The 11,793-nt window shown below is 41.1% G+C and overlaps 1 pseudogene; it reads right to left on the reverse strand.

Annotated features, from left to right (window-relative positions):
* Positions 1 to 1,773: 1,773 nt before the first annotated feature.
* LOC147454034 (uncharacterized) lies at positions 1,774 to 3,907 on the reverse strand (annotated as a pseudogene).
* Between the last annotated feature and the right edge of the window lie 7,886 nt (positions 3,908 to 11,793).

Genomic DNA, 11,793 nt, shown 5'->3' on the forward strand with positions numbered 1-11,793 from the left:
ACTGCATTTGTCCCTCTTTGACCAACATTTGAGTGTTCCGAAGGTCCGACCACCTTGACACTAAATATGCCCCCTGAATACTCTGGAAACATGAAATCCATGTGCTTCGTTTTCCTAGGGAATCACTCCTGGCTCCACTATGAGAGGAATTCGCATTTCCTCTGAGATCTGCTGCGATTGCTCGTCGTCGTCAAATGTTTTAGCTAAGGTAACCCAAACGTAGCTAGATCATTATTGTTTGCTACTTGCCAAGACTGCCTCTCTATATAGGCCGACGTAGCCTCACTCATCTCCCTCTGAAACGCACTCCATCTATCCCTCTTTGACCAACATCTGAGTGTTCCGAGCGTCCAACCACATTGACACTAAACATGCATCCTCAATACTCTGGAAACATGTATTCCATGTGCTTTGTGTGCCAAGGGAATCACTCATGGCTCGACTATGAAAGGAATTTGCATTTCCTCTGAAATCCGTTGCGTTCTCTCGTCGCCGTCCAATCTTGTAGCTAAGGTGACCCAAACGTAGCTACATCATTGTTGTGTGCTACTCACTCGTGACGGGCTCTCAGTATAGGCCGACGCGGCCTCACTCAACTCTCTCTGAAACACACTCCATCTGTCCCTCTTTGACCAACATTTGAGTGTTCTGAGCGTCCGACCACCTTGACACTAAACATGCTTTCTGAATACTTTGGAAACATGCAATCCATGTGCTTCCTTTGCCAAGGGAATCACTCCTGGCTCCACTATGGGAGTAATTCGCATGTTCTCTGAAATCTGCTGCGATTTCTCGTTGTCGTTAATTGTTTTAGCTAAGGTGACCCAAACATATCTAGATCATTGTTCTTTGCTACTTACTCAAGACCGGCTCTTCGTATAGGCTGATGCAACCTCACTCAACTCTCTCTGAAACGCACTCAACTCTATCTGAAACGCACACCATCTGTCTGCTGCGTTTTTTTATCACCGTCGAATCTTCTCATCAAGGCGACCCAAATTTAACTAGATCAGTGGTGTGTACTGTGGGTATACGTGATCTAAACCCACTTGCCAAGGATGGCTCTCCGTATATAGGCCATCGCAGCCTCACTCAACTCCCTTTGAAACGCACTCCATCTGTCCCTCTTTGACCAACAACTCAGTGTTTTGAGCGTTCGACCACTTTGACACTAACCATGCCTTATTATCACCTTGAAAAAATGCAATCCATGTTTTTCGTTCCCCAAGAAAACCCCTCCTCGCTTGGCTCTGAGAGGAATGCCCATTTTCTCTAAAATCCACTGCGTTTTTCCGTCGCCGCCGAATCTTGTAGCCAAGGCAACCCTAGTGCATCAAGATTAGAGATGGATGTTGCTAATGCCGACGCAACCTCATTGAGCTCCCTCTAAAACGCAACCTCATTGAGCTCCCGAACACCTTGATACTAAACATGTCTCCTCAACTCCATTCTCGCGCCAAATAGAGGATTATACAGTGTCTCTGGAATCCACTACGTTTTTCTGTCTTTGTTCAACACATTATTACATTGTTTCACATTACAATATCATGATACGAAGAAGGAAGAAAACATTTTACATACAAAACTTCCAATATTTGCAATGGAAAACACATATTCACATTTAAAGGCATTACAATGTCACAAATGAACAAGAAATAGAATGTAATCGACAGTATGAATCCGTCGTGAACCACTAGATAGGTTATTACAACTTTTCAAATTGTACATCTCAAATATAATTGTAGACAACTAGTGTTTGTCCATATCCCATAGTCATTGTTCTAATGCTTTTCTTTTGCTTAACCGCACTGCCTGTGCTTTCATAATTTTTGGAATCTCATCCAAAAATGTTTTACTACTCTCCATGATTGTGAAGTATTGTCCCATATGGCTACCAAGCAATGCAAGAACACCTGTGTCTCCTCCATATTGCACTACCACATCTCCCTTCTTGGTATACATGTTCAACATTTGATACAGATAGCAATGCCCACATTCCATTCCTCTTGTGACGAGAGGACTTGTGAGAATAGAAGACAAGTCGAGAAAGCAACAAAGCTACACAGTAAAAGCAATTACAGAAAAGGACGTACGTCTCAATGGTGTTCCATCTTCTTGCATGGTCCATTCAATCTCTTGGATTGTATCCAGCCATGTGTCCTCATCGGGTTTCAACACTTCAACAATTGGGGCTTGTTTTTTTTTGAAAACGGTAAGAAGAAGTGATCTTACAATCATATTAACATCCTTGCATACTGGTGTCTTGCAAACTGTGACTGTAGTGTATGCTGGCTCCCAGCCTGCGGCTATTGCAACATCATGTACCATTCGATGTTGGATAGGTATGAAAACAACAACAAATATGCCATTGTCATCTGCAATTTTGCCGAATTGACAAACGTCCATGTCATTCCATTCCTGTGTAGATGACGACGGGATACCATGCACGAGGCAATTTGGAGGCAAGAACATGAATGAAGCGGACACTGAGACAGCCACCCAAACCCCATCTCGGACATACACACGGTCGTCCTTTTTCACTTGGCCTTTGATGCATGCCAACATGGAGCCAACAATCTCATTTTCTTCCATGCTTGTATCCAAGAAGGAGATAGACACATTCTGCTCGTCGAACACTGAAGAACACAACCAACAAAACAAAGTAGTTGGTCAAAAAAATACAACTCAAAAGATGATAGCATTAAGATTCTCAAAAAGGTCTTACAAAAACCTAGATCATCGCTCGCCACCATCTACTGATCTCCCTCATGATGATCCAACAATTGCTCCAAGGACTGGGATAATTCTTTAAGCTCTTTTTCATTTGGCCCAACCGCATCATGCTCTATATTAAAGATCATTAAAACGGTTCTCGTAAAGACAAGATTCTCAAATTCTTTTCAATTACAGATATTGTCATACATTTGCAACTCACTTCTTTTCTTTAATTCGCTTGAGGACGGTTTCTTCCCTATGTCTTTTGGAGTCCCGATCTACAACAAAAAAATCTTAGCGAAGTCACACTTTCAAAATGATGCGTTTGCAACGTTCCAAGATCAAAACATACTCTAGAATAGGATACTTGGCCGACTTTATCAGATGAAGGGGCTGTTTTTGTAGTTGTAGTGGTTTTTGTAAGTGTTTCCGGCGTCTCCACCCGGACAGCCCTCCGTGCATGTTCCTCCCTCTCCTTGACAGCATTGTTATGCTGCACTTCTTCGCTGGCAGGAAATTTGCCCTCTTTATACTCAAGAAACCAAGGGCACGAGTAATAAACTGTTTTATTGAAGTTACGTGCCAGCTGCGCTGGGTTGAAAATAGTATCTTTCTTTGAGATATCCAAGACGTCAGATAGTGTCCGAGAGCTTCTAATTTTGAAGTTACGCCTGGTCAACCACCTACAAAATCAGAAGATGTTAGACCAATTTGCTTCTTTCCACGTTGAGCTCTCCCAATGACAGAAGTGCTAAGAGCAATAATCCAACCTGCAAAGACATCTTTGACCGGCGTCTGTGAGTGCTTTCTTAAGGTCAGGGCTACCTCTTCCCGAAGATTTAAATTTTCCAAGCTCGTATTGGAACGCCTCAGTTCTGTGAGTCAACTTTGCTTCTTCTAGAAAGGAATCAAGCATCTCTCTTGGACCAAGCTTGGATGTGATATTTCTCATGTTGTTGTATAGAAAACGAGCTTCGCACTCTATGGTGTTCCATAGAACCTCCACACGCATCCAATCACGGAACGAGACATGGTCAGCTGCAATAAAGGACATAGAGAATAATGTCAAATACATTGAGTGAAACATGTCATTTTTTATTCTGCAAAAAAAAGGAACGATAATGCGTGTCTGTGGAATATCCAAACTTTTGACATTTATAGGATCAAAAGAGGCCATTGCTCGAAGAATGTAAGTTTTCTTCTCAGGAGGCACATCAGCACATGCTAGAACGTACAATCTATCCTCAGTAATCCACTTGGGCCGGTTAGTCCATTCAATAGTCCGCAGGGTTTTGAACATATAATCAAATCAGCACTAGACATAGAGTAGTGATCCACAATACACTTTCTTACTCCACCATTCATCGCCTAGATTGGGATCAACAATAGCGAGTGCCTGCTTTGTCCTCCTCCTGCTCGGACCATCTGCCTCAAAAAAAGCTTTCTTGTAGCGTTGTTGAAACTCTGAATGTAGCATAGTGTCCTTTTCAGCTTGTAGTTGTTTCAAGGCTATAGCGTACTTGTCCTACAATGCATTCAAACCTTTGAGATGCACACGTTGAGTGAATGAAGACTACATAATAACGTATACTTACCGGATTAAGCAATTGTGACATCACTGCCACTCGAACGTTATACCACGCTTTGTTTCCAACTTTCTTTTCAATATCTGATTGCATCTATTTGTAGACTGTGAAATGTATCTTGTTAACCAAGGCGTCTTTTGAAGCTAAGCCCATTTCACGCACCATCCACAACATGTCAGTGTAAGAAGTGGTGACATATCCGGAATCATTCAACCTACAAATCACCACAAAATACATGTCAATAAAATTATGCATTTTAGAAGAAACTTAGAAATGATCAATGGTGGTTACACTTGCCTATTGATGCGCATCACAGTGCTCAACATATCTGTCTCATTTTTATCATCCACTTTCACAAGATCTACTCGAACTCTAGGATGCATCGAAGCGTCATTTTGATAAGTCGGAGCTGCACGTAAGTATCTTTGAAACAATGTATTGATTGACAACCGGATTTGATAATTGCAAAGACAAGAGAAACTTACATGTTTGCAAAACTCCCATCCAAGATGCGAGGTGATGATTCCCATCCCAAGTATAGAACATCTTACCACTCAAATCACTCCAACATGTATCAGAAATTTCACGCTCAAAATCTTCATTGGGAAGGTGCCACAACTCATCCCACTGCTCTGTAATCTCGCTGGTTACTAGTACTGTCGGATGACCAGGAGCATCAACAGGACAAATAAATGAACCCTTTGGCTCAAAGTATCCCTCTGTCAAAAACGCCTCTTTGAGAGGCTGTAGTCTCTTGGGATCCCAACTAACCTGCCTTGCCTTCTCCAATTTCAAGAGACGACAAGGCGGCACCCAAGGCAACAACTGTTCTCGCTCATCCTACTCAAGGTCATTTCAAGATAAGTGCCAAGATAAATTGAAAAGGTGGTGATCCATTTAGAGTTATGAAGTACAACTTACTTTTAATTTTGTGAGATGCTTTGAAAGCATGTCTTGACGAAGGGTAACGTCCTTATTCATGGGAAATTCTCCCCCAGCATTAGCTCCCTCTTCAATGTATGCTTCAATCTCTTCATCATGAAGCTCCTCTTCAGATTCTTCTCTCTCAAATGTGCATGTTATTGATTCATGTCGGATGTGCTCTTTAGCAAGATTTTCTTTCTTACTCTTCCGCTTTCGATCATATGTACTAACAGATTCAACTCTAGTACCCGAAACTGTCATCTCACTCTTTGTGCCTAGATGTAATTGGGATGACCTATCCATTGAAGTCTTTGTCGATTCGACCTCTTGTCCAATGTCATTGAGAATTTTCTAAAATAAGAGAGGACCTTAGCAAAATGAAAAATATACTAGAGATTTTAAACTAGCCAAAACTCAGGCTCTCACCAATTTATCTTTGGGCCAGGCAACGATGGTATTCACAGCACAGCGCAAAGTTTTGGTGTCCTCGTCCATTGGATTGAGATGACGCAAAGGTGCATCCTTTCCAGCATAAACTTGAACCACAGATACACCATAACATCCACTAGGCATTCTTGAGCCATGTAGAACGTCCAAATTCGATACCTTTGTAATCATCCCTCTACCAATAGCTTCTCCATTGTTCAGGATTTCAACTAGACTTCCCATGATTCTTTTACCCCTTGCCAAGGGAGCAGCTTTCTTTGCTTTTGTGGGAGACATGTCTTATGGAGGTCTACCAAAATGAGAAATTAATTTAAATATAGATTTCGAATAGATATAGATAAACAGTCTCTCTACATCTTTGAAGTTCCTAATGTATTGTACAAAAAAACACGGAATCTACATCTTTGAAGTTCCTAATGTATTGTAGGTCTCTCTGAAAAGGAACCTTAATTTTTACTTGAATCTGGGGAGCATAGCACCCCAGGATTCTAGCTTAATCTAAAAGATTGTTTACAATGTAGGGATTAAGATTTATGAATTTTAGGTAATGAAACCACTATTCGTAGAGCCAATGTTATTGTGCATATTTAATTTGAAAGGACATCTTCAAGCATAGAAATCAATAGAGAGAGAAGAGAAATGGACCTGGTTTGATATTCAACCTAATGAACTCTGCAATTGCTGTTTCTGCTCGTTGATCTTCCTGGACTTTACAACGAGGCGGCTTCCTATTTATAGAGATTAGGCCCTGCTTATCTCCTCTACAAGTGTCGGATTGGCCAGCTTTGGTCTGGGGTACATAGCGCCCTGGGGATCCTTTAATTTGCTGATAACACAATGAATTTTGAAGCATGGAGCTGGATTAAGAGAGCAACTAGATTCTCCATGAATCCAACAATTCTCTGGACACTGCCCTTTGAATAATGTTTAGCAATTCTCCGAAGTAATCCAGCTGGGACGCATTGCCCTTTGAAAAACGTTTAGCAAAGAAGTCGCCGAAGTAATCCAACTGCTGGGGCGCATTGCGCTCTAGATTACTTCTAGCTGGTGTGCATTGCCCTTTGAAAAACGTTTAGCAAAGAAGTCGCCGAAGTAATCCAACTGCTGGGGCGCATTGCGCTCTGGAAAGCTGCATATGAAAAACCATTTTTGTGAAATATAAAGGTTTCCTCACTATGTCTGGGGCGCATTGCGCTTTGGAAATTCTTTGGCAATAACGGAAAAACAATGGATTCTCAAAAAGGTCTTTCTTAAGGTCAGGTCCCAATACACCTTAAGAAAGCACTCACCTCATAAGATTCTCAAAAATTTAATAAGGTTTCCTCACTATGTTTGGGGCGCATTGCGCTCTGGAAATTCTTTGGCGCATAGCGCTTTGAAAAATTTTCATGAAAGGAAATATTAAAGTTCACAAGGGAGGAGCCAAATTAGTTTACCTGGGGCACATTGCGCTCTAGGCACTGTTCGGGAAAAGTGTGCTCAGCTTAGCCTTGAGCCGGTTGCAAAATCAAAGTAGCCGGTTAAAGGGAGGGCAAGAAGGAGAAAATTCAGCTTAAAATACATGGAAAACAATGTAATTTTGCAAAAAGACTGGCTAGTATTGTAAAATTTCCTGTTCAGAATTGTCTTGGAGAGATTTTTGTATGTTTGTGCAAATGATTTTTCTCGAACACTATCTCTAGAAGGCCATACGCAATAACCATTTTTGTGAACTTTACAAAGATTTCCAACTTAAGCCTGGGGCGCATTGCGCTCTGGAATACCTTTCGCAATAACCATTTAATTTAGTAACATTTCCAAATAAACTCTCCATTTTCGTGAGCTTTAGTAAGATTTCCAACTTAAGCATGGGACGCATTGCGCTCTGGAATACCTTTCGCAACAACCATTTAATTTAGTAACATTTCCAACTTAAGTCTGGGTCGCAAAGCGCTCTGGAAAAACTTCAACAAGCTGACAAACAATTGAATTTTATAAAATCAAAACCTCATTAAGGTGAAAACCAATTTCATTTAATAAAATATGTCAAACATAATCCACCAATATTCTTGGGTGCATTGCATTTTGAAAAACCTTCACGAAGGTGATAACCCAATTCAAGTTTCATGGCACCAAGTTAATTTAATAAAAGTATGTCAATACTCTGGGATGCATATCGCCCTTGGAAACCTTCAACAAGATGCTAACGCACTTCAAGTAGCTTACTTGAGATGAGTTGCTTAGTGCCGTGGATGAAAAGGAAGTTGCACTACAATTAGCAATAGTTAGTTTATTTACTATTAAAGGGCAAAGATGCCACGAGTGGGATGCGCTGCAATACTATAGTGTATGGGGTAGAAAGGAGCTAGAGTAGGATAAAAACTGGGGTAAAAAAGGGGTAAAAATTGGCTGATAGAAAGGGGTAAAAAAGCCTCCTGTTGTCTATTAAGATGCAACCTATTTGTCTATAAATAGAGCATTAATCTATCCTAAATATCACTGGTTTATCAACAAGTCTCGTGTTATGAATTGTCCTCATATGGTGAGTTTATTTTTAGGCTCTACTGCTTCACAACCTATTGCTATTGATTGTTCATAGAGATATGCTATGCTCAACCCAAAAGATCATGGAGGGTCAAGCAACTCTGAGGTGTTTGGTCTTGTGCTTGCTCCTGAGGGTGAGATTCAAACTCGTGTCACGGATGGTTTCATGATAGGGGGGGATTTCCACTTTGTGTTGGATTTGTCTTTTGCAAAGAAGTTCTTGATCATTCAAAACAAAGGATCCTCAAGTAATATGACACCTGACATTTTTCAGAAAAAGAACAAAGAGCCTATTATCGATATATCATCAAGTTCTTCGGATGCACTTGATGAAAAACCAATTCGTCCATCCTTTGAATATGATGTTTTGAGTGACAGTTGCAATGAAGAAATAGTAAAGGACTTTGGCTTCCTTGGTTGCCATGGCAAACATGGAATGGATCAGAAAATAGAGAATTTTGAGAGTATTGCACATGATTTTGCTGGTGCAGAAAGCACTCTGCAGTGCATTCTTCTTTCTAAGCACAAGTATCACAGATTGAGCAGAATTATTTTAAGCTATGAAATTATTGAACAAGTTGATGAGATTTCACAGCACTACAATGGAAATTGCATATACGAATTGCCCCCTGTTCGTGATGGAGGCTCAACTATGGTGGGGATGGAACAAAAATATTATGGTCATTGTTGGGTGAAGCCGGTGCAAACTAGAATGAAGTTTCCTACTCTGGTGAGGAGAAGTAAATGTGGCGGACATTTGATGTGGAATAACCCCATGTGTCCCATTAGAGCCCATAGTGGTGTACCAAATGAGACAGCATGGATTGGAAAACTTTTGCATGTCATCCCATCAATTGGTATGAAAAGCAATGCAAATGGTTCTCTTGCTTGCTTCCATTGCAATGAAGCACCGATAATGTTACAGGATTGCCCATGCTATGTATATTATGTGTTAACAGATAGCAACAAGACTCGTTTGTTCATTCATCAAGGTACACACAATCATCCAGTGGCCAAAGGAGTGCTGAGGTCTGCAATTATAAGAACACGTGAACTTGTGTCTTGTGTTATTTCCAATGTACCCTCAGCAGGACCAAGATAGATGCAATTGAATCTTGCTAAACAAATGGTGATGGGAGCTGTCATACGAGAGCATGGTGGTGAATTAAATAGCAATGAGCTCTTGTCAATTTTGGAAGAGATGAGACCCTTGGTGCATATTCAAAGGTTTTTCCTGTAACTAGTTTATCTATAAACATATTTCCTATTCATTTTTAGGCACTTACACATTTTGTTTAATGCAGATTCAAACAAATGATGAAGGAGGCCAGTGGTAGCAAGATTGGTGTTGGTATTGAAACATAGCTACTAAAATTAAAATGCACTTGCGGATATCCTTTTTTCCACGGCATTTTATTTCCTGGTCAAAGTACTGACCAAGATAGAAGATGTCATGTTTTCAAAATGTCAACCACTGGACCTGGTTCTGAAATTGAGCTAGTTAATAGAATGCGTCGGGATGGATCCGGTGATCTACGTAGGAGTTGGGTTTGCTTTGACCATGTTAGAAGGGTGTCTGGTTGGACAACCATGGCAGCACATGTGTACGATCCAACGTACGTTTGTGAATACAATCAATCGAGTCATTCCTTCTGAAAATGAGTTTGTCTTATATTGTATTGCAGGATCCAAGAGATGGAAACTATAGCAATATGTGAAATGAAAGAAGAGGATACAAAATCCCAGGTCATGTTCTGGGAGATGATGAATGCAGTGATGCTGGATAATGGACATTTTCCAGCAGATTTTCGAGGGTTCATGGATGACGAAGCCGCTGCAAACTGGAGAGCAGTTCGAACTGTTTTCAATGGAGGACCGCAAAATGTGATGGATGGTAGAGAACGCTCATGTTTGTTTCATTGGGAACAAAGCCTAAATATTCACACTAACCAGTTTGTAAACAAGAACTTTCAAGACGAACACAAAAGGCTTTGTGAAATGTGGCGTTGCGCTCGGAGTGAGGAAGAAGCTACAACCATGTATAGACGGATACGTGCTTGGTGGGCTTCTGGCAAGGTTTCGGATCTAAATATTCCCCTAATGGATTGTTGGATGAGTTGGTGGCATGTTCGCTATCCACGTTGGAGGAAGTTTCTAGTGGCTGTAAGTAGATGTAGTGTGCATGTTATCGTTGGTCAAATTTTGAACACTTTTTTTATGGCAATAATGATGGGAAATGTTTTCAGGATCCAGAAGACATTACATTCATTCCGACAACAAATTTATCTGAGACAAAACATGCAAGTTGGCTAGCAGGAGAAGGAAACAAAAAAATGCTCAGTCTGTATGATGCAAGTGTTTATGATCTAGCAAACTCGTTGCTGCAAAGCGTGAAGATGCTTGCATTTGTGGAAGGTAGATACCATGGGGCTGGACCTACTGCAGAAAAACTAGCAAGGCGGATGTCACAAGGGTGTGCTCCAGTTGCTGCAACACTTTCTCGAGAGGTAGATGAGGCGATTGGGGGAACCCCAATTTACCAACGGCCTCATGTGGAAGGGGATAATATCACAGTAACACGAAAGCGAAGAACGACTAGTACTGTGACACAAGAGGAGGAAAATGCTTCCCATACACCAGAGTATGTCACTCAGAATTTACCAAGGAGGGGAAGAAATACCTCTCAAGCAACACCAACAATCATGGAAGATGATAAAAATGAAGATATGATTGCTGAAGAATCTGATATTCACAAAACAATGTGGGCAATTCGAAGAGTCCCTAGAGGTAGCAGAGTACAATTTCAAGGATGGTTGGGTGGTCAAACAGGAAAATGCAAAAAGAATATTAGAAACACTGGAATGGGTGTAGTAGCACCATCATTTTGGGGCATTAGAACTTGGGACAATGGAAATGAGGGAGGGAAAGGTCGTGGATCAAAAGCCCAACACATGTGGTTTTGCAACGACAGTGTGGATCACATGTGGCAAATTTGCAACACAATAACCCATTGTCCAGGGCGAGTGCCAAACACATGGCCTGTGGAAAAAGGAACAAATTTGACTCTAGACGAAATGAAGATGTTAGAGGAAGGAGGATTTAAGATTCAAAAGAGGCTAGCAAATGATCCGACAAACATGTGGTATCGTCCAGGTGTCTCAGCCGCTGCAGCCAAAAGAATTGACTCTGCAATATCTACGGAGGCTAAGATTGAGGAGCATGTTGTAATCAAAGAAAAACAGCATGAGAGGTTTATGGTAGGGACTTCGAGTTCGCTTGTACGTGATGAGGTGTACGAGGTTCACATTGCCACAAACCCCATGTGTACATGTAGAGACTTTACAGATCGAGCAGCACAAGGACGACCATACATAGCATGAAAACACATCTACTATATCTTCTTGCGTATCTTTGGGTTAGATGTAAACCATAACATGTTCATCCATCAATGCAAGCTCACAAATGAGAACCTTGCACGCGTGTTCAATGCGCGTCGCACCTTCTAGATTGTGGAAATTTCATGTCTTTCAATTAGACTCCTCATTAGAGATCTCCACTGGGAGTACAATTGTGACTTTATTGATTTCTGTAATTTTTT

The sequence above is a fragment of the Adiantum capillus-veneris genome, chromosome 7, assembly GCF_014529385.1.
Source record: "Adiantum capillus-veneris isolate H3 chromosome 7, ASM1452938v2, whole genome shotgun sequence".
Taxonomy (NCBI): Eukaryota; Viridiplantae; Streptophyta; class Polypodiopsida; order Polypodiales; family Pteridaceae; genus Adiantum; species Adiantum capillus-veneris.